Source organism: Schistocerca cancellata, chromosome 8 (genome assembly GCF_023864275.1).
Source record: "Schistocerca cancellata isolate TAMUIC-IGC-003103 chromosome 8, iqSchCanc2.1, whole genome shotgun sequence".
In the NCBI taxonomy this organism is placed as follows: domain Eukaryota; kingdom Metazoa; phylum Arthropoda; class Insecta; order Orthoptera; family Acrididae; genus Schistocerca; species Schistocerca cancellata.
Window position 1 is genome coordinate 339,322,086 of NC_064633.1, and position 23,763 is coordinate 339,345,848.

The following is a 23,763-nucleotide window of genomic DNA, read 5'->3' on the forward strand; positions in this document are numbered from 1 at the left end:
CGTGGACGATAAATAGTTTAGACAAGAAGAGAATAGAAGCTTTCGAAATGTGGTGTTACAGAAGAATGCAGAAGATTAGATGGGTAGATCACATAACTAATGAGGAGGTACTGAATAGAATTGGAGAGAAGAGGATTTTGTGGCACAACTTGACTAGAAGAAGGCATCGGTTGGTAGGGCATATTCTGAGACACCAAGGGATGACCAATTTAGTATTGGAGGGAAGCGTGGAGGGTAAAAATCGTAGAGGGAGACCAAGAGATGAATACACTAAGCAGCTTCAGAAGGATGTAGGTTGCGGTAGGTACTGGGAGATGAAGAAGCTTGCACAGGATACAGTAGCATGCAGAGTTGCATCTAACCAGTCTCTGGGCTGAAGACCACAACAACAACACACAACAGAGACTTTAGTCATCAACAATATATTCAATATTTACAACAGTCCGTCAACGCTGGGGCAACTTTTCGATTCCGCGAGTTAGAAATCACGCGTTTTTAGGTGTAAAACTCGTCGATCCACACTGGAACGCATTTTCATACGGAAAGGAAGTTCAATGAAGGCTGATCGATAGACAGCGGAAAAGGTGAAAATCTGAGGGCACAAGATCAGTGAACAAGATGGGTGCGGAATGACTTCCCAACCCAATTTCTGTATTGTGTTTTTGTTGATCTAGCCGGATGCGGGTGGGTATTATTGTGGAATAGCATCACTCTATGCGGTGTTCCTGGTCGTTCTTGGAATGCATCTCCAAAACGTCTCAGTTCAAATGGTTCAAATGGCTCTGAGCACTATGGGACTTAACTTCTAAGGTCACCAGTCCCCTAGAACTAAGGTCACCACACACTTCCATGCCCGAGGCAGGATTCGAACCTGCGACTGTAGCGCCTAGAACCGCTCGCCTACTCCGGCCGGCAAACGTCAGATCTATAAGCCTTTTTTTCATAGTTTACAACCCGTTCCTCCTCTCTGAGGAGTATTAATGTTGGTTATTCGACAGGATTTTCTCAGTCATTCTGACTATTTCATGTTTCAGATTTTTAATTTTTGTTTAATACCATATTCTTATCAAGTAATTTTATTATTAAATAATTTTTTGTAACCATTTTAAGCTATATTCCACAACTCGTTGGATATCATGGATTTAGTCGCATGAGGATGAAATTACAGGTCAATGAATCGAAAAGTTTACATCCATATTTGTGATAATAATATCAAACATGTAACTTGCGTATGACTAATTCATAATTCTGTCCTCTCTTGGAAAACTTCCTGCGGACGCCCATGGTAACAACACGTAACTATGAGGGTCAGTCAAATAAAACCCGAATACCCGCCACAATGGGACCATGGAATGTTTCTATTCAGAAGTAATCACCACACACGCGTTAAGATATTTATCCCCCTGGCAGACGAAACGATCAATTCCTGTTTCGTAGAATGCGGTAGGCCGCTGACGGACTCATAACCGCACCCACTTCCTCGTCCAACTATAACTTACGTCCAGGTATGTCTTTCTTCAGGGCGCCACCATGTCGAGCAGGAAGGCAAACGGCAAAGCAAACAATGGAAACAACCCACATCTCCACAGCCAAACAAATCCAAAGCTTGTAAGCTCATGATAACCTTTTTCTTCGACTTCAGGGGCCCTTTGTTCGTCGAGATCCTCGACTGTGGAACCACAAATACATAAAATACAGTTCGAAAATACAAAACTGTTGGCTCAAGCATCTACGTATTGGGACTCCATTATAAAGGAAGCGGCCGAGATTCGTTTAAACAACAATTTCAACAGAGACCAGGGGTACACACTCAGCAGTGCATGGGGGAGGGCGTTAGACATCGAAAGAAAGCAACGCGGGAAAGGCAGTTTCAAACGTGGCGCCTGCCCCTGGCGCCATCTGACGTCACCGGTGCTGCCACGGGCAATAGCTCCGCTAACTGCCCGGGTCGACTTACGCGCGCGCGCCACTGTGGGTCTACATGATTGGCTGCTGATGGCGTCATCATGCCCATACAAGCGAGAAACCATAGCAGCCCCGGTCCTATGTGACTATCCACAATTCCAACACCCGTACTTTCTATCCCTCTGCCGGCGTGCCCCAAGGCTCTGTCCTTTCCCCTCTCCTCTATCTCCTGTACACTGCTGATATGTCCAAACCTCCCCCGCCTGATCACCTTCTCCAGTTTGCTGATGACACCGCTTTCCTAGCACTTTATCCTACCCTTCAACGGTCCCAACGTACCTTCCAAACCCACCTTGCCCAATTCACCGCTTAATGCAACCAGTGGTTCCTCCGTATCAACGCCTCCAAAACCCAGGCGATCATCATAGGCCGCACCACCCTCTCCTTCTGTCTCCATGATTTCTACCTCACCTTTTATGGCCGTCCTCTCCACCTCACTCCTACCCTCAAATACCTTGGCCTCACCCTCGACCGCCACCTCACCTGAACTCCCCATCTCCTTACCATCCAAAACAAAGCTCAAAACAGACTCCACTTCCAGAAACTCCTGTTCGGCCAGACATGGGATCTTGCATCCTTCCTTTGCACCTATGAACCCTTGATCCACCCCATCCTCTGTTATGCCAGCGTAGCTTGGATTTCTATCCCTCGCAGGTCCTATAAATCCCTCCAAATCCTCGAACGCCATGCGCTCCACCTCGTCTTCCGTATCCTCCTTCCGTACCCCAAGCGCATCCTCTATGACCTTATCCCCTTCACCCACCTTATCCTTTTCCTATAGAACATATCCGCACACTATATATTGTCCACCGCATCGATCCCCCTCACCCCCTGGTGTCCCCATTCCTCTCCACCCCCAGCACATTGCTACGCCTTTACCGTTGTGTCCCACTCTCTCTCCATCTCCACACCCTCCACCTCCTTTCCCAATGCAACTTCCACCATCTACCCCTCCTGGATGATGAGCTTTGCCCTGACATCTACCCTTCCTACCAACTCTAACCCCATCTTCCTGCCTCCTCCTCAGGGCTCCCTCTCCTCCCCTCCGTTCTCCTGAGCGGCTTTCCCCTCCTACTCCCCTTCCCTCTCTTGTGCCCCCTTTCAGTGTCTCTGCACTCCCTCCTGCCTTGTCTTCCCTCTTCATCTCCTATCCCACGTGTCTCCTGCCTCTTAGTGTACCTGCTGATGCCCCTACTCTCTTCATCCCGCCGCCTCCCCTGCTGCCCCTTGTTCTCCCCTCCTTTTCCATCCTCTCCGGCCTCTCCCTTGGCAGGTCCCACATGGCAGTTTTATTCTTCATCATGTGTGCTCCAAGTGGGTTTTAAGTGTGTTGTTCTGGAGAGTCTTTAATACTGTGGCCGACTTTTAATCTGTGCGTGTGCCTCAGTGACTTCTTTGTGTTTTAAGAATCGTCAACTTTGTTTTTTAACTTTATGACGACTTTTTTAATTGTCCCCCCATGAACGTCTCCATGTCAATGTATTTTTACCTCCATTAGCTCCCCTTACTCTGTTTTATGTTTCCCTTCTTATCGCCCTATTTACGTAACATTTTATTCTTGTCTTATTTGTCATGTCACTCAGCTGAAGAGCAGCGGATTGTGCCGCTGAAAGCCCTCCCCTCCCCATATGGGACAGCAGAATGAAATCACAATAAAGGAAAAAAAAGAGCAGCCCTGGCAGTCAGTGAACTCTTGACGACGATAGTGGACATGGTCGTCAAAAGCTCGAGGATTTTATTCGAATTGACACGGCTTGAAAACCGAAAACGTTTTATTCATGTATGCCATCACAAAGGACTCTGAGGACACGTATTCAGAATGTGCTTTAAACTAATAACGAACAGTTGTGACCCGGTGACGTGGCATGTTGTCATCCATAAAAATTCCATCGTTGTTCGGCTTAAAATGATCTTCAAGTAGCCGAACCTAACAGTTTACAGTAAATGAGCGGTTCACTTGGACCAGAAGGCCCAGTCCATTCCATGTAAACACAGGCCATGCCACTATGGAGCCACCACTGGCTTGCACAGTGCATTGTCGACATCTTGGGTCCACAGCTTGGTGGAGCCTGCACTACTCCCAAACACTACCACAGCTCTTACCACTAGAAATCGCGACTCATCTGACGTTTTCACATTTTTCCAGTCGCCTAGGATCCAATCGATATGATCACGAAGCCATGAGAGGCACTGCTGGCGATGTCGTGCTGTTAGTGAAGGCACTCACATTGGTCATGTGCTGTCAGAGCCCATTAACACAACATTTCGTTGCACTGTCCTAACGGCATATTTCATACAGTGTTGCTTACCTGTTAGCACAGACAACTCTACACAAACGCCGCTGCTCTCGGTCGTTAAGTAAATCTGTTGGGTACTCTGTTGTCAATGGGAAGAGTAAGGACTGAAATTTTATATTCTTGGCACGCTCCTGACGCTGCAGATCGTAGAATGTAGAATTTCCTGGCGATTTACGTTATGCAATGCTCCGTGCATCCTGCTCCAGGTACCATTCCGCGTTCAAAGTCTGTTAATTTCCGTCGTGCGGCCATAAGCACGGCGGACACATTTTCGCAAGAACCACCAGGGTGCTAGTGACAGCTCTGCCAGTGCACTGCCCTTTTATACCTTGTATTGCGATGCTACCGCCATCTGTATATGTGCATATCGCTATCTCACGACTTTTGTCACCTCAGTGTAAATTTTTAGGTGATTTAGACGCATACGGGATTTGAAACTTAATACGCCAAACTGCCACCATTGGCAGTAACATTGACTTTAACCCAGTTGGGTATCGAATTGAACTGAGTTTGGACGACTAATCTGATACGGCATTCCACGCCTCTTCAACTATGTGCCAGAGTTTATGATTCATAGTACCCGGCGAATGGTGGTGTGTCCGTCTGTCGACCACAAATAACCAGTGGTTTCAATGGAACAGAGTTCTGGAGAACTCCGAGGCAACAGTCGCACACAGTATGGAGGTAGGCCACGACAGCGTTCTTGCGTTATCTTGTTGAAAGATAACGTATCTTAGACCCTGAAGATAGGGCACAATCATCGGCGTTAACACGTCAGAAATATAACGGCTGCTGTGCTGTGCAAATGAACAGCTGTGTGAACTTGAGGTGATCGTGCTGTGTACCCAGCGGTACCTCATACCAAGGTTTTTTTAATCTCAGAAGACATTGTCATGTTTCGTTTCGTAGTTACAATTATGGACTAATACCCTTAATATCAGTTTGCTGCAGAATTCATGAACATATTCTGAGTTGAATATAACAGAATTCCATGAGACAGAAAAGCTTCTGTCCACAAATCAGCACGGAGATAGAAAGCATCGCTCGTACGAAAACTGGCTTGCCCTTTTATCACGTGGCATGCTGCAGATAGGTGAAGACCAACAGGCATACTCTACTGTCTATTCTTAGATTTCCGGAAAGCACTTGACAAGGTGTTTCCCTGCAGGCTGTTAGTGATGGTCTGAGCATACGGAAAGATTTCCAGACATATGAGCAGCCAGCTAGTGTTCATCAGAGACAAGGGTAACGTCAGAAGTGCACCAGGGAATTGTGAGAGAACAGCTGTTATTCTCTAGCTACATAAATGATCTGACGGACAGGATGTGGTTGTTTGCTGATAATATTGTAGTGTACGGAAAGGTATTGTCGTTTGGTTAGTTAGTTGGTTGCGTGTTCCACTGATCAATCGCACGGCACGGTAGCCACTATGATGTGGAACGTGTCAAGTGCACAAGAAATGCACATGTGAAACAAGATTTTTTAATATATATATATTACAATACAGAGTCATAGATTAATATTTCTATTATTTATCCCATTCTCTTAAATTGCACAAAATGCATATTCTATATTTATAGATTTATTTACTCATATTCAAGAATTCATCTATGTTATAGTTGTCAAGGAGATATGATTTCAATTTATTTTTGAAGCTATTACTGCTGTCTGTCAGACAATTTGTTTCATCTGGTAATTTTTCGAATTTTTGTAGCAGCATATTTTACCCCTTTCTATGCCAAAGATAGGTTGAGTAAAGGATAGTGTAAGTCTTTCTTTTTTCTGGTATTATAATCATCAATGCCACTGTTGTTTTTAAACTGGTCCATGTTGTTGAGAACAAATTTCATTAGTGAGTAAATGTACTGTGAGGCTGTTGTAAGAATAACCAATCTTTTAAAAAGATGCCTACAAGATGTGCGACTACGAACCCCACACATTATTCTAACCACTTTCTTTTGATCAGTGAATACTTTTTGTCTAAATGTTGAGTTAGCCCAAAATATTATTCCATATGACACCAGAGAGTGAAAGTGTGCAAAGTATCTTAGCTTACCAATTTCTATATCCTCAAAATTGGCAATTATTCTGATTGCAAAAGTTGCTGAACCTAGTCGCTTTAGAAGATCCAAAATATGAAATTTCCAGTTAAGATTCTCATCTATATGTACACCCAAAAACTTAGTACGCTCTACCCTGTCTACTGACTTCTGTTGATGTGTTATATTTATTGAGGGAACCGTAATTATTGCAGTAGAAAATTGGATGCACTGTGTTTTTTCAAAGTTTAGACCAAGCCCATTTGCATAAAACCAATTAATTACATTTTCAAAGACCTTATTTGTATCATTTTCAATTGGAGTTTCTTTTACTCGATTAATAATGATGCTTGTATCATCAGCAAACAGTGTCAGTTCAGCTTCCTGTTTCAGATAGGATGGGAGGTCGTTTACATATATCAAGAACAGAAGGGGACCCATGGTTGAACCCTGTGGAACACCTAGTGTTATTTCACCCCAGTTATATGAAGTGGCAAACTTATTTAAATCACTTGACCCATATAAGGAAACTTTTTGCTTCTTGTTCTGTAGGTATGAATTAAAACACACATATGCTATTCCATTTATACCATAGAATTGTAATTTCTGGGACATAATGTCATGGTTTACACAATCAAATGCTTTGGACAAGTCACAGAAAACTCCTACTGGTGACATTTTAATATTTAAAGACTCTATTATGTGGACAGTGAAACTGTATATTGCTGTCTCAGTGGAACTGCATTTTTTAATTCCGAACTGTGATTTACTAAGTATCCCATTACTGTTGAGATGGCTGACCACTCTTAAGTACATTACTTTCTTGAAGATTTTTGAAAATTCTGTAAGCAACGATACTGCCCGATAATTATTTACATCTGTGGTGTCACCCTTTTTGTAGAAAGCCCTGACAATGGCATATTTTAACCTGTCTGAGAAAATACCTTGAGTTAGTGATGTGTTACATATGTGACTCACAACATCAGCTGTAATTGCTCCACATTGTTTTAGTATCTTATTAGAGATTTCATCTACTCCAACAGAACATTTATTTTTCGAAGATTTAATAGTTTAATAGCTATTCCAACAATGCCAACCAGCCACATACTGCACACAGCAGTCAGTGATTTTCATATAGAGCGCTATGTGGCTTTAACAACATAAAAACCTAAACAGCCTACTTAAAATTTGTCTATGTTAAGGCTCAGTTGCCACTCCTTGCTCCTCGGAAGTCAAGAAATACTGCACTCGGGCAAGTCGTTGGGGAAGAACAGAAGTTTGGCTCTAGACCTTGCCCACTGTTGTGTGCGGGACGCCGCTGTGCCTTCAGCTGGTGAATGGCAGTGCCGGGGGAGGCGGTGACGTCCGACACGCACGCAGCGCGGCGCTACGGCGGGCAGAGCGTAGGGCAGCCGTGGCAGCTGACAGGTAGCCGGCGCAACGCGCTGGAATTCAATTAGGCGGCGGGCCCCCGCGTCACGCCGCCCACAATATATATTCTAATGTCTGGGGGCGGCGCCGCGGGGAGCCGGCGTCCGCGTCTGCCCGGCAGACACGTGCCTCCGTCCCTCAGGTAGCTGACACCGGCTGCTCGCTACTGCGCGCCCACACTGTGGGCCCAACGAGGCATTCCTAACGGGCCCTGCAACCCGCTACCGGATGGAGCTCCAAACAACTCGTTAAACATGTTTTATCAAAGCACCGTACTGCTGCTTTGTTGAGGAATACTTGGGGTGCTAAATTTTATATTTACCCATTATACTACTCGGCTTCAGTAGCTAATTTATATTTAAGTGCATTTATTAACTGCAAAAACTTGCATTTGTCTGCAACATTTGCCATTAGGTATGTGTGGTGTGCGTACTGTAAGACCTTCAGTACACACACCATCAGATTATTTGACTTGTCGCTCTAACGAAGTAGGCGAGTGTCAGCAATATGTATCGTGGTCTTATCGTGGCGTGTTTATCTTCTGCCGTTAGCTCAGACGATAGAAATGCCACTTGCACGCTTAGAGTATAAGATTGACAGTGACCAACTTTAAACAGAACTTGATTAATTTTCACACACATTTATTAAAATAACAACAAGCATAAAAATTACTTAACTTGGTTCTGCATGCTATTTACAATTGACAATCTGAAGTTCCTTTGGTATTAGTACGTTAATCTTATTCTCACATATATCTCTGATACTTGACAAAAGTGTCTATACATTTATCTTCATGGCTACGTACAGGAATATGGTAATCTTATTAGGCGCAGACTGAAACTTGACTTTGGACTGGTACCGGCAAATGTAGACTGGTACAGATTGGTGCAGACAAATGCAGACTGGTGCAGACAAATGTAGACTGACTAATCGGAGGTCTGTACACTCGTTATAATACCTCACGCGTTCGTGTATCACTGCGCGAGTGTGATCCGTGAGGAGAAAAGGTTCTACGTTAGCAGCAATCTCATTGGCTGCGTTACATATTAATACGCAGATCGGCGGAAGCAGAATATGGTCCATCTCTATGGCAGCGCCATCTCGTAGTGCGGAGACGGAGGAGCGCTGTGGCTGCGCTGTTGTGCTTAGCGTGGCGCGCTCTAGTGGGAAAGTTGTGTATGCGCTGACTACGCGGAACTATGTACACAACAGGATGTCATCAGGAATATCAGACCATTCTTGGAATGTAGAGATTCGGGGAACAGAACAAGTTAGTTTTTGAAATGGGGAGGTGGCTACTAAAAAGATCATTATTTGCCTTGCAGTTGCTCCCTATTATGCAGGGTGTCTGAAACCTTTTGGGGCAAATTGAAACAGGTGATAGTGGGGCCACGACCGATTATAAGGAGGTTGGGAACCAAGGTTGGAAATCCATATTTATTGCGTTACGGATATAACAGCGTATACCACATAACTGCTGTTAGTAACTGTTCAAAGTGACGACGGCAGTCTCATTGCAGGCATGGCGACGGCGCATGCTGTTCTGCCCCACTCTCTCGAAGATCCCTTGTGTCTGTGGTACCAGCAGACGGGCAGCTTGAACCCTAGCAAGCTAGACTTCATCTGTTTCTACAGAGATTTCATATACCAACATCTTGACGTAATCCTAGAGGAAAAGGTCTAGAGTTGTGAGATCTGGCGATCGCTCTGGCCATTGGACAGGAGCTCCCCTTCCAGTCCAACGATGAGGGTATGTGTTGTTCAGGTACTCACGGACATTAACATTGAACTGGGCTGGTCCATCATCGAGTTGAAACCACATATTTTCATGGACAACAAGGGGTACAGTCTCCAAGAACTATGGCAGCAATTCTCACAGGAACACCAGATAACGCAGACCAGTCAAACAGGGAGGCAGCAAATAAGGTCCTATCAGGTAACCCTGGACAGCGCTCACACATAAGTTGGCAGAGAATCGTTGCTGGTGGCCACCGATGTGGTCCTCAATCCAGACATAGCTGCTGCAGCTGTTGAAAGAGAGCAGTACAAACTGTACAAAGCTGAGCACTACAACACTTGTTTCCATTCGCAGAAGTGAATGCGAAGCTCAAAATCCGTTGGTCCCAGAGCTTGTACACTTTCTTTACGATAGGGGTGTAATGCCCATTCCTCTAGTACACTCTACACCGTATCCTTCGAAGTGTGCGTTTCACAGTCGAGTTGATGGGTGTCTATAGCTGGCTGATCCGCCACTTGATCCAACACCGTCTCCTCAAAGTCTGGTGTTCGGACATGTCGTTGGCGAGAACCTTGGCCGGCTCTATGTGGAGTGAACGACTCCGTCTCTCGTAAGCTGACGTCCACGGAGATAATCTTCTTCAAATTAGGATGACGCCTGTTGGAAAAGAGCTCTCTGTACATTGGTTCTGCTTTATGGGCGCCACATCTGCCGCATAGTGCACTGAATGGACGTCTGTCGTATATCGTGATGACTAACGTCCCATCTTTGACTACGCGTCATGCACTATGCACAATGACACACGCCAACATGGACATGCCACAGGCTGTCTGATGTAATGCTCAACTGACTCCACGGATAGTAACGTGCGTACAGTACAGGTTAAGCCGCCGATGCAACAATGCATGTGGTCCTCATATGACACTCATGCTATGAGTTAAGTTGTGTACAGTGTGTCTGGTTGTCAGAGGTGTACGCTATTTATCCCCCCGCTGCCTATTCCAGTGTATGTAAGAAGACTGGTTAGGTTTTTATGTTGGTAACGCCACGTAGTGCTCTGTGTGAAAATCGCTGACTGCACTGTGTGCAGTCTGTGGCTGGTTGGACTCATTGTTGGATTATTCGTTAGTGTAGTGTTGGGCAGTTGGATGTGAACAGCGCCTAGCGTTGGGCAGTTGGAGGTGAGTCGCCAGCAGTGGTGGATGTGGGGAGAGAGATGCCAGAGTTTTGAGAGGTTACTTTGAGCAGACGATCTGGACGTCCGTCAGAAAAAGGAAATTTGTAAAACTGGTCGTCACGAACATAATGACTTTTGAACACTATTAAGGTTCATACATTGTTTGTTCTGTATCAAAATCTTTCATTTACTAACTATGCCTATCAGTAGTTAATGCCTCCACTAGTTGGGATCTTTTATTTAGCTGGCAGTATTGGCGCTCGCTGTATTGCAGTAGTTCGAGTAACGAATTGATAGTTACCAAAAGTGCTCAGGCAGGGTGACGACTCCAGCGAGCGACCAAATGGTGTAAATTGCCCTGAAGATGACCTCATCGCGGGTTGGCGGCAGAATAAATAATGAGATTATGACTGTCATTTTGAATAATTGATTACAAGTAAATTAATCGCTGTTTATCTCCAAACAACTATGTTGTCTAAAAATTCGAGTAACGAAGATTTTTGTGAGGTAAGTGATTCATGAAAGGTATAGGGTTATTGTTAGTCAGGGCTATTCTTTGGTAGGGATTATTGAAAGTCAGTTTGACTGCGCTAAAAATATTGTGTGTCAGTTTATTGATAATCAGAATTAGTAAAGAGGGAAATGTCTGAGTACGTACAATTTTACTCAGCTGTCTCTATATCAAATAACGTAGCAGTTTACCAGCACAGTCATTCTTTACATACAGACGGGAAGTTTCATGTGTCGACCCTTAGCCGAGGATACCTCACTGGAATCTTCTGATATTTTCTTGTAGTTAGAGTAATTAGTGTAGTTATTGTTTATTGCTAGTGCGTAATTGTAAAGAGAATTTCCTTTGTAGCTGAAGTTTTTCGTTGTTGTAGAGTAAAACAGTTGTGGCATGCATGTAGATTTGTACCAAATATTTCTCAGCCGTGCTTGCAATTAATTAGATATTATTTTCAGTGCTATTTTAATGTGTTTTCTAATTTTGCTCTTCAAATTGTGCTTTTCTGTGTTATCGTGTGAAATATTGTGACAATTATGGCGTGTGAAAAGCGTAATAATAGGCTCCAAAATAAACTGAGAAATTTCAGTGAAGACGAGAGTAGTGTGTTAGTACCACCGTGTAATGAATTAACTAATGTTCAACATAGTAATTTGCTAATTGTGCATAGGGAAATGGACCAGGCACTAAATAATGGTGTAGACAGTGAAACAATTAGTGAACAGGGAAGCATTATCGATCGATCGGTCGGCAACAGCTCGCCTCAGGAATCCGAAATGGCAGGACACAATCTTGCAAATACTGTAGATTCAGGTTTTGCATCACTACCCTTTTCTCATCCAAGTTAAGACACATTTTCTGCTTTTCAAAATGCAAATATTGCCGCTGTAAATGCACTGCCGAAAAGAGCAAAGGAACATGTTCCAGACACTAATACATAGTTATTGCAATTCATGCAGCGAATGGAACAAAGTCAGTAATGAACGCAACAACAGCTACAAACGTTAGACACAATGGAACAAAATCTTCAAAAGTTGAACACAATTGAGCAAACACTTGAACGACCACGTGAAAATTTAACTGCTGAGTTACTTAAAATCGAAGCAAAATGTCAAAAGTCTATAACGGCGTAAAAATACAAATTTGTGAGCTTTTTCAACCTATTTTTTCGCGTCATGAAAATGCATTACAGAATCACGAAGCAGCCATAAAAGAACTGCAAACTATTGTTCATGAAAATCACGACACTTTGCAAGCTAAAACTGACACAGTTGCATTCGGTTACGCAACTTGCAAAAACTCAGGAAAACTTAAAGGACACAGTAAATACTCTTTCCACACAAATGGACACTCTGAAAGTTTGTCCAGAAAAACACACGGAGGAAAGCAGTTCATTATCGGCGAAAATAGTGAACTTTCCGTATCCGGACCAGTATCTGTGATTCTGCTTGTCCACTTCACCATTGATAAAAAAAATTGGCTTCATCACTGAAGAGCACCTGATAGGGGAAACGTGGGTGTATCTGCAGCTGCTGTGTCATCCATTCTGCGAACTGTACCCGACGGTCTGGGTCATCCTCGTTCAGGTGTTGGAGCAGCTGAATTTTGTACAGGTGCCATTTGTGCTGCGATAAAATTCGCAGTATGGAGGTACGGCTAACCCCACATTCTTGTGACACTCGACGAGTACTCGGACTCTTGCTAAATAATGTCAACACGCTCACTGTTGTTGCTTCATCGGTGGCGGATTTTGGTCTTCCAGCCTTAGGTTTATCTGCGACAGAGCCTGTTGCTCGGAATTTGGCCAAAAGCGATGGGCTGTCTGGTTGGGTGACGACTGTGCTTCTTTCTCCTGATATCAAGATGATTTCAAGGCGTTCTTCATGTGTTAAAGACATTTTGTAGCCTTTAAATAAGGAAACGTTTCCCCTATCAGGTGCTCTTCAGTGATGAAGCCCATTTTTTTTTATCAATGCTGTGTGCATGAGTAAATGATACCTAACAGTTAAACACATGTAACATATCAGGCATGGCATAATCACTTTGCACCGTTTCAGACTCCATTTTATGACTTCTCAGTGCGTAATACACATGCTGCCGAGCGTCCCACTGCTGCCGCAATTAATTGGCTATAAGCTGAGAATGAATAAAGCTATGAATGAGAATGAGAATTTCACTCTGCAGCGGAGTGTGCGCTGATATGAAACTTCCTGGCAGCTTAAAACTGTGTGCCGGACCGAGACTGGTACTGGCAAAAGTAAAGCTGTGAGGACGGGGCTTGAGTCGTTCTTGGGTAGCTCAGTTGGTAGAGCACTTGCCCGCGAAAGGCAAAGGTCCCGAGTTCGAGTCTCGGTCAGGCACACAGTTTTAATCTTCCAGGAAGTTCCCATAAAGCTATGTTTAAAATAACAACGGCATTGTTTTTCTGGTGAAATTCTCTATCTGTTTGATATGTCACATGATCACATTCCCATTTGAAATTTAGGTGTTGAATCCAAAATGGCGGCTTTCAACACTGTCGCCATGTTGGTGGCATAGCCTATAAAGTTTCCCCCTTCCCGTTTCTCGTGTGTAGGGACTCTGATTCCGCGTTTGCTACGCCATTTGGATTTTATCAGGGTGTTTCCGGGCTTTTGGACCACCCTGTATATATATATATATATATATATATATATCAGTTCATGACATCCAGTTTTACAGATTTCCTTTTTCTGACGGAAACATGTCCAGATCGTCTCCTCATAGTAACCTCTCAAAACTCTTGCATCTCACTCCTCACATCCACCACTGCTGTCGGCTCACCTCCAACTGCCCAACGCTATTCACTGTTCACATCCAACTGCCCAACACTACACTAACGAATAATCCAACAATCTAACACATTTCTGTTGGTCATACTGTATGCGTAAAATCTCAGATGCTAAATGACTGTCTTAGTGTTTGGACATGTGTTGATAATTCAGCAAGGAACTGGTTAACAGCATTGCTGTTTCTAAGGACATTCCAAAAAGTTTGTGAGTGCACAAGTGGTGGTTCATGGCTTGCTATATTATCCGCAAGATGCTTAGATGGTGATTATGCGCCCGCACAATTGCAACGGATGGCTGCTGGCTACCTCTACAAGGACTGCAGTGGGTCTGCACCTTTGATGGCCCACCAATACCATTATCACTACAAGGACTACATTGGGTCTGCACGTTTGGTATCCCAACAACACCATTATCTCTACAAGAAATACTTTGGGTCTGCTCTGTGATGATCTTCCTACCAATATTCTACAAAACTTCGACTGACTCTGCTGTGAGTTTGCTCTGTTGTGGCCCCTTATCTGTCTGCATGTCAAGAGTCAGCACTGTCTTTCTGTTGGAAGGACAACAGTACTTCTTCAAGACTGCATGGAAATCCACTACTTCCACATGCATTTTCTTTTACTGCTTGGACTTCGTGCATAAAACTGTAATTACTACTGTGACGAATGATCAGGACTGTCTTTATGGACTGTGAGAAGAATTTTTGCTTTTGACCAACATTGTATCAATAAGTGTGTGCATTTGATATCTTTGTTATTGTAATTATGAAAATTTTTATGAAATCAATATTGTCCACAGCTCAAAACAATTTGTAAAATTTTTTTGTGGAGAGCATGGGGGCTATGTAAGTAGGCTGTTTAGGTTTTTATGTTGGTAACGCCACGTAGTGCTCTGTATGAAAATCGCTCACTGTGCTGTGTGCAGTCTGTGGCTGGTTGGACCCTACTATTCACTTAACTTGAAGAACTGGTGTCTATACAATTACAAATTTATGGCATAAGAATTCAATTATAAAGGCACAGAAAACGTTCTTAAAGAACATAATAATACATACAACATTTGTAGTACAGGCCTTACAAAAGAATAGAAATAGGCATATACATGAGTATTATAGGAATTGTGACATAAGTAAATAAATGAGAAATGAGAATATTCAAACATTAACTTGACATATGATCATTAAAGGAAAACATAACAGAATAAATAATATCTAAACATTTTTCCAGAGTATTTGAAGATAACAGTACTCCTCACCAAAATGAATTTAGCTTAGTGTTGGAAGATTCTACAACATAACTCCTATCAGATAAACACATAAAGACAGGAAGAACATAAATACACAAGGGTACACAAACACATAGCGGAATAACACAAAAGGAAAGGACAGGGTTTATTTCAGTATAACATTTGTTACTGCAGTTCAACCCAAAATTTCATTCAATAGATCTTTCCTCTTACTTCAACTTTTTTTTTTTTTTTTGCCAAAAGGGTCCTATCTAAGCATGCTTTCTGTATTTTCCATTATCTTACCTCATCATTTATTTTTTATTATCTTACCTCATCATTTGCTTCCAAGAAAATCCTACCTAAACATGTTGCCCCTAAACACCGCTTTTTTTCTTCATCTCTTCTTTCAAAATAATTATACCTGATTTTACACAACTTTTTGGCCAAACCTTTTCCTTATAACTTCTCAATGCAATCTTTCCACATTCATCATAGTTAGTTTCTCATGTAGTATCCCCCCTCTTAAGGTAACTAAAATCTTCTGAGCTCAGATATATATACTAGACAACCAGGCAATGCAGCAGCACGAACATTGACACAAGCAAGAACGAGAAAAAATGCAAAGTGGCAAAGAAAGCAGCAATAAATATAAATTAGAATAGCAAATGAAATATTACAACTCATATGAGCCAATGTGCAGCTACAAGAGAAATAAATCACTAGTAAAACTGGCTTAATAGAGTAATACAAAGTGAAATTCAATAGAAAAATGTCTGACAAACAGCAGCAGCAAATGCAATATCTTATACCTAAACATGACAAAGCTCAAGCAGAAAAAATATTACAGTACAGATAGGAAATGTCTAATATCTATGTCACATCTTAGCACTAGAGTGATGCATCATGATAACTTAGTCTACCAAACAAGTTACCAAATCATTGAAAAAATTATGTATGCAATCCTGTGAAGGAAAATGTCTATTTGTGCTCCCTTTTTTTTAAGAAAGTAGATCATAAAATAATTATTTAATGGCTCTGTAAACATATATATATATATATATATATATATATATATATATATATACGAAACATCATTCATTAGCCATATGGCATTTCATAAGGCAGTAAAAAAAAAGACTCTCGACTAGAAAGACAGTAGTCATAATCAGGTGTACAGACATATAAAATATTTATCACCATTTCATTGGGCGTTTCAGTAAATATTAGAAATTATAAGCTCCAAACTGTAACCATATGTTTTCAAGTATGAATGTGTCGTATTTGTTTTCTACAAAGAAATGTAAATAGTGAGGTTAATGGCCTCTTTTTCCTAGACCTGTGCCTCTGAAAGGCACGCACTAATAGCTTTTTTCCAGGTGACTATCACGCAGCTCGGCACCCACAGCGTACTACATCAAGGTCACCTACCTTCCTTACCAAAATATTTATGACAGTAATTTCCGCTCCAGTGACAGTCTCATATATATATAAAAAATTTCACAGGTTGAAAATTTATGTTAGAAGTGTGTAGAAACAAAATCTCATATATAACAGTGCCCAGCAGTTTTGTCAGCATTGTGGTACTCACATTTATGCACGTATTTACACACATTTCATAACTCTTAAAGTATAATTCTTGGTTTCCAGCATCCTTTTCAGAAACCAAAGACCCTAACCTCTACTCATTATTCATATACATGTAAACACATAATCACATTCCTTGTAGAACATTATCTTCTTGATCATAAACATACATCAACATCATAATACCATCGTTGTCATAATAGTATCATCATACCACATCAATCACATCTCAAAATTATCGCAGCTTCTTTCAATAATTTCAAAACCTAAAAAAATTCTGTTAGTTTCAGTAGTGTCATCTACCTCAAAAGTACTTAAAAAAACATGACCCCATACTAAATACATCATTCAAAGCTCTCGTAGTATCACAATGGTTCCAAAAAAATATGAATAGTTCACAAAGTATAGACAAAATACAATTCTGTAAGTGTGAATTCACTGATGTACTAAAAAAATGTTTGTCTCTCTTAAATGATCAGATAGCTGAGTAATTCTGTGTTTGAGAAATATGGTACTGATATGTAAAACTGAATAAGCAAATATCATGTTAGCTAGGGCTCCTAGCGCTTGCCACACTCTTAGTACACAAAGTAGGCACGTACCCCCTGAGGATTAATGTAATTATACCATCAGGTTTTACAGATTACAGCAATGGATGAAATGTATCACCGAAAATGTTCTTTGTATCGTTGTAATTAGAGAATCTTTCCAAAAAAAATGTTTTAAGTACAAAAATTAATTACTCAAATGCGTGTCCTGTAGCGCTAAACTGTGTGTCTTGTTGTAAGATAATTTCTGTCCTTACTTAACAGTAAAAATGTGCCAAGTGTCGCAGTTATCATCCTCTGTAAGCAAAGTTCTGCAGAAGTCAATGTACTTACCTTGTCATAAACAAAAGTGAAATGCTATGCATATAGATATCGTAGTTATTATGTACATTACTGTGACCAAAAAAGTACTGCACTGTAATATATTGTTGTGTTACGAAAAATACCTATCTCATTGTAGCTATGTCACAAAAGTCATTACGAAAATTTGTTTTACTTTCCAGAAGAATGTAGAAAAACTGTGCAGATATAAAACAGATAAAGCGCAAAATCAATTATGTAAATTGTGTTACTCATTAATAGCAACGTGATATAACCGTGTAGCTGTCAAATAAACTAACCACTGTGTCATCTGTTATCTAACAGAAAGTATTTTAAATCCAGAATGTCTTTTCAACTAAACCAAAATGTTGCATTAAAATCCCATTAGCAGTATATGTTCTAAGTATGTAAGCCTTATAATCATTACGTAATCGTTCAACTAACAAGCAAGAATGTACACACAATAACACAGTGTTGTCTGTTCATTATAAAAATGCATTCATTATTACTGTCTAAATAAGTACACTAGGTTCTTGATTGGATAATTAACTTTAAAACATTGTTGCATGTTAACAGTTTCCAAGTGTGACAAAGTGTACTAGTAATATGAAGTGAAAAATTTTATGGCAAAGACTAAGTTAAAAAGCAGCTTACCTCTCAATAAATGGTTTTACATGTGAAATGTGGTGTAATCCTTTACCTTTCCTCAGTACGCAGAATTTCAACTTGAACACAATTCTCATGCAGTATACGTCAGTAAAGAATACTGAAATTTTTCTGAAGGTTAGCTTATGTTATTTTTCTCAAACCCAGCTGGCGCACATGGCCACCTGCAGTGTGTCATTGTCTGTTACCTCTTTGGTATCGCGCATTGTTACTGGGCTTTGGAGAGCTAACTTCTACAAATTCACCTTGTCGAGAGGGTCCTGCCCTGTTTGAATCAGGCCAATTTTGGTTAAATTCTCGTATATTGTTAAGATTATATCTTCTGTCATCTTGTCGGTAGTTTCCATAGTTTATTTCTTGTCGGTCACGTGGTGGAGAATTTCTCCCGGAATCGTAACTGCGGGGTGGGCTGTTGCATCTGAAGTTATTCTGTCTCCCTTGATAATAATAGTTCTGGTTCCTATATTGTTTGTTTCTATGATTGTCTCTGCCATAGTCATTACTGTGGAGAGGTGATCTTTCCCTGTAATTATTATTACTCTGCCAACAGTTGTCATATGGGTGGTGTCTGTTTTGGTCACCATTTGCGCTATAATATTTGTCTTGTCGTGTCTAGTTATTGTTTCTCTCGTCACAGAATTGTGACGGATGTGACCTGTAATGATTGTTTTCCTGTTTTCGCCATTCTGCGACTGTCCGTGTCTATTTACAATTCTTGCAACAGTCCCCGAAAAGATTCGATGTCGTCTTAGCGCAGTCCTGCCAAAATAATATGTCGCAAATCCAGTAGCATGTCACATAGCTCCGAATAAATCGTGACATTAAATTAACCAAAGTAATACGAGTAACGAGTGAGCAAATGGAATACCACAGACTAACACAAGAATGCCTAAATGCATGTCATACCTTCCCACCGTGAGACAGACGCAGTTCCGAGGGGAGAAACGAGAACAGAAGCCGAGAGCAGAACCGTGTTAAGCTGAAGGCCCTACGATAAGGGAAGGACACCCACGTCGCCAGCTAACCGCTAGGACCACCCCCAACCGATGTTAAAAGCTATAGCTCTCCAGAAGAACAGTATAGATCTTACGATAACACTAAAAGGACCACACCAGCTGCAAGTTTTAGTGTGAGACTTTTTCGCGTCTCTGTTACGTTGCAAACTTTAAAAACATTGCCCCACCACGAAAAGTATAACGTTTCTCATTGGATGGACAGAATTTTTGTAGGCGGAGCTTAAGGTTAACATTGAGACCCTGATTTGTCAGATGAAAACACAGCCAGATAGTTTTTTTAAAACAACTTCGGTAAATTGTAGTAAGGAGAAGTTAGGAGGGACTTGCTACCGAGACGGCAAGGTGAGCGGAGCTGTGCTGCCCACCGCCCCTGACGAACACCGACAAGGTAATGAACGCACGCGATGCCGCATAGCAGCGCATAAAGCTTCACTCAGAACTGCAGAAGTCTCATCTGTTACACCCCCTTTTTGCGTAATACCAGTGTCGATCGTCAATTAAAGCTCATGGTGTTCACATTTGCCACTTGAAGTAAAAATCTGAAACGCGATGATTTTTCTGTTATATAGTTATTGGGAAGCCACATCAGCCACTGTAATTTGCGACAAGTTAAATAAGTAATTAAAGATAATTGAGGGTCACTGTAGACCATTTTGATAGTTTTCTCTTTTGCGAAACTTAATTTAAACCAAGATTATAGATGTGATATGGCATAGGTCACCCTTCGATCCATTGTAGAACTTGGAAACCCATTCAGGGAATATTCGTTCACATTTTTGTTGAGCGCAGTTGGTTTTTACCATCCTGTATTAAAACATTTCCTTTTATCAATAGTGCAATTTATAAACAATGTTTTATGAGTAGAATAAAATTTCCAATGGTAAACTTAACTGCTTTTTCGACGTTATTTTACCAGCTAACTTAAAATAGGAAAGCCTTGAACCCCTTCCACTAAATTTAGTTAGTATTAAGATTCTTTTACAGGGAGTGCAGTGGAGCTGACGCTGAAATCATTAAGTATTTGGTTATATCATCGCTAGTCTCACTGAACTCTTCTGAACTCTACATGTCATGTGTGGTCTGACGTCTCCCTACCAGCAACAGGTCCCAGGTTCAAACTAGTCAATTCCCTAAAAAACACGCTCAGAGCGTCGTTGCGCAAAAGTGGTAGGGAGACACGATATAGAACAACAGACACCACGCAGAATGTGAGAAGGGGATCAAGTATTAGAATCAGAATTTAAAAGAGCTTTGGAGGACTTAAAATCAAATAAGGAAGAAGGCATAGATAGCGTTTCGTCAGCATTTGTAAAATCGTTGGGAGAAGTGGCAACAAATTGATTATTCACTTTGGTGTGTAGAAGGTATGAATCAGGCGACATACCACTGACTTTCGGAAAAATATCGTGCGCACAATTCCGAAGACTACAAGAGTTGACAAGTGCGAGAATTGACGCACAATCAGCTTAACAGCTCACGCATCCGAATTGCTGACAAGAATAATATACAGAAGAATGGGAAAGAAAACAGAGGATGTGTTAGATGACGATCAGTTTGGCTTTAGGAAAGGTAAAGGCGCAAGAGAGGCAATTCTGAAGTTTCGGTTGATAATGGAAGCAAGGCTGAAGAAAAATCAAGACACATTCATAGGAATTCTCGACCTAGAAAAAGCTTTTGACAATGTAACATGGTGCAAGATGTTCGAAATTCTGAGAAAAATAGGGGTAAGCTGTAAGGAAAGATGGGTAATACACAATATGTACAAGAGTCAAGAAGGAGTAATACAAGTGAACGACGAAGAACGAAGTGCTCGGATTAAAAAAAGAGTGTAAGACCGGGATGTAATATTTCGTCCTTACTGTTCAATAAAATAAAGGTTCCAGAGTGGAATTCAAATTCAAGGTGATAACACGATTCGCTGATGGCATTACTATCTTGAGTGAAAGTGAAGAAGAATTACATAATCTGCTGAATGGAATGATCACTATATTGAGTACAGAATACAGATTGGAAATAAATCGAAGAAAGACGAACAGCGAGAAACTTAACATCAAAATTAATGGTCACGAAGCAGATAAAGTTAAGGAATTCTACTACCTAGGCAGGAAAAATAACCAACGACGGACGGAGCGAGGAGGACATCAAAAGCAGACTAGCTTTGGGAAAAGGACATTCCTGGACAAGACAAGTCTACTAGTTTCAAACATAGGTCTTAATTTGAGAAAGAAATTTTTGAGAATATACCTTTGCAGCACAGCATTGTACGAGGGTTGACTGAAAAGTAGTGCCTCCACCTTCGTAACTCTTATACAGTTAGCAACAATGGCACGCGTTAGGTATTGGCTTATTGTAGCCTCGTCCTACAGCTCCAGTTGGCGGGCAGCCTTAGCATTGAACAGTTGCGTTAATACAGTGTAAAATATGGAACCCTGCGCAGACGGTCGGTCAAAGCGATTTAAGCAACGTGCAGTCATTAAATTCTTGACAGCAGAAGATGTCACCCCAAAGGAGATTCATCAGAGAATGAAAGTAGTTTACGGTGATTGTGTTGATATGAGTACTGTGCGTCTTCATTCTCGTAACGCGAGAGGAGTTCCTGGCAAATTTCGAGTCTGTGCGCTTTCATTTCAGGAGTCAGCATCCGGAGTACCCATCGTGCACAGATCTTCCGATAGCCAAGAAAACCAATAATGTGACCCACACGTTCTTGTGAAATCCCGATTGTGCTTGCAATTTCTCTCTGAGTGATACGACGATCGTTTTGAATCATTTTGTCAACACTTTGCTTGTGAAACTCGGTGGTTGCTGTCACAGGACGTCCAACTCCTTTTTTGTGACGCAGGTCAGACGTTTCCACCTCAACATCTTTAAACTTACTCGCCCAACGACGCACAGTACTCACACCAACACAGTCACCATAAACTGCTTTCATTCTCTGATGAATCTCCTTTGGCGTGACACCTTCTGCTGTCAAGAATTCAATGACTGCCCGTTGCTTAAATCGCATTGACCGACCGTCTGCGCAGGGTTCCATATTTTACACTGTAACAACACAACTGCTCAATGCTATGGCTTCCAGCCAACTGGATCTGTAGAGAAGAGGCTACCGAACAAGCCAGTACCTGCCACATACCAGTGTTGCCAACTGTTGAAGATTTACGAAGGTAGAGGCATGACTTTTCAGTCAACCCTCGTATGGTAGTGAAACATGGACTGTGGGAAAATCGGAACAGAGGAGAATCGAGGCATTTGAGATGTAGTGCTACAACGAATGTTGAAAATTAGGTGGCCTGATAAGGTAAGGAATGAGGAGGATCTGCACTGAATCGGAGAGGAAAGGGATATGTGGAAAACACTGACAAGGAGAAGGGACAGGATGATAGGATATTTGTTAAGACACCAGGGACTGAAGATACTAGATGGAGATGTTGAGGGCAAAAGCTGTAGAGCAAGACGAGGACTGGAATACATCCAGTAAAAAACAGGGAACGTAGGTTGTAAGTCCTACTCTGAGATGAAAAGGTTGTCACAGGAGAGGGATTCGTGTCGGGCTGTATCAAATCAGTCAGAAGACTGAGGACTCAAAAAAAAAAAAAAAAAAAAAAAAATTAAAAGGAAGAACCTGAAGAGTTAACTTAAACTTGTCGCTGCTATTCTATTCCAATACTCGTTGTTTACTGCATCCTTCCTGTGCATTTTTGTCTTTTTTTTAATTTCTGCTAGTCAAATTCATACCAACCAGCGGTGTAAGAATTCCAATATGCGCGAGGGCGTTACGGAAATGCTCAGCAAACTCCAATGAGAGGCGCTACAAAGAGAGGCATTTCGTATCACGGGTGCATTTAATATTGAGATTCCAAAATCTGAGAATCAAAAATGCGTCAAACTTGAAATTTTCTTATACGAACACTTTATTTGCCAAGATCGCATTTGCTTTTACAGTAAAGACTCATTTTGCAAATTTGTGTTGCCATTTTCAAATCACATACATAAAAGTAGAAGCGTCTCAAATTACTGTTATGGATAGACTCTTTATCATAACAGTATTATCTTCACTGTGCGCGGCATTATTATCGGTTATGACAAAGTATCTGCCTATAACGGTCATTGTAGACGCTATCGCTTGTACTCATGTCATTTCAGAATGGCAAATTTGTCGAAACTAGTCGTCATTGCACAAACAACTGCGATCTTTGCAAATACAGTGTTCGTATAAGAAGACTTCAGAACTTTATTTACAGATCGCTTCGTAAATGAATCGTAAAGTGAGTTAGGTGTGACTAGGGCCCCCCCGTCGGGTAGACCGTGCGCCGGGTGCAAGTCTTTCGATTTGACGCCGCTTCGGCGATTTGCGCGTCGATGGGGATGAAATGATAATGATTAGGACAACACAACACCCAGTCCCTGAGCGGAGGAAATCTCCGACCCAGCCGAGA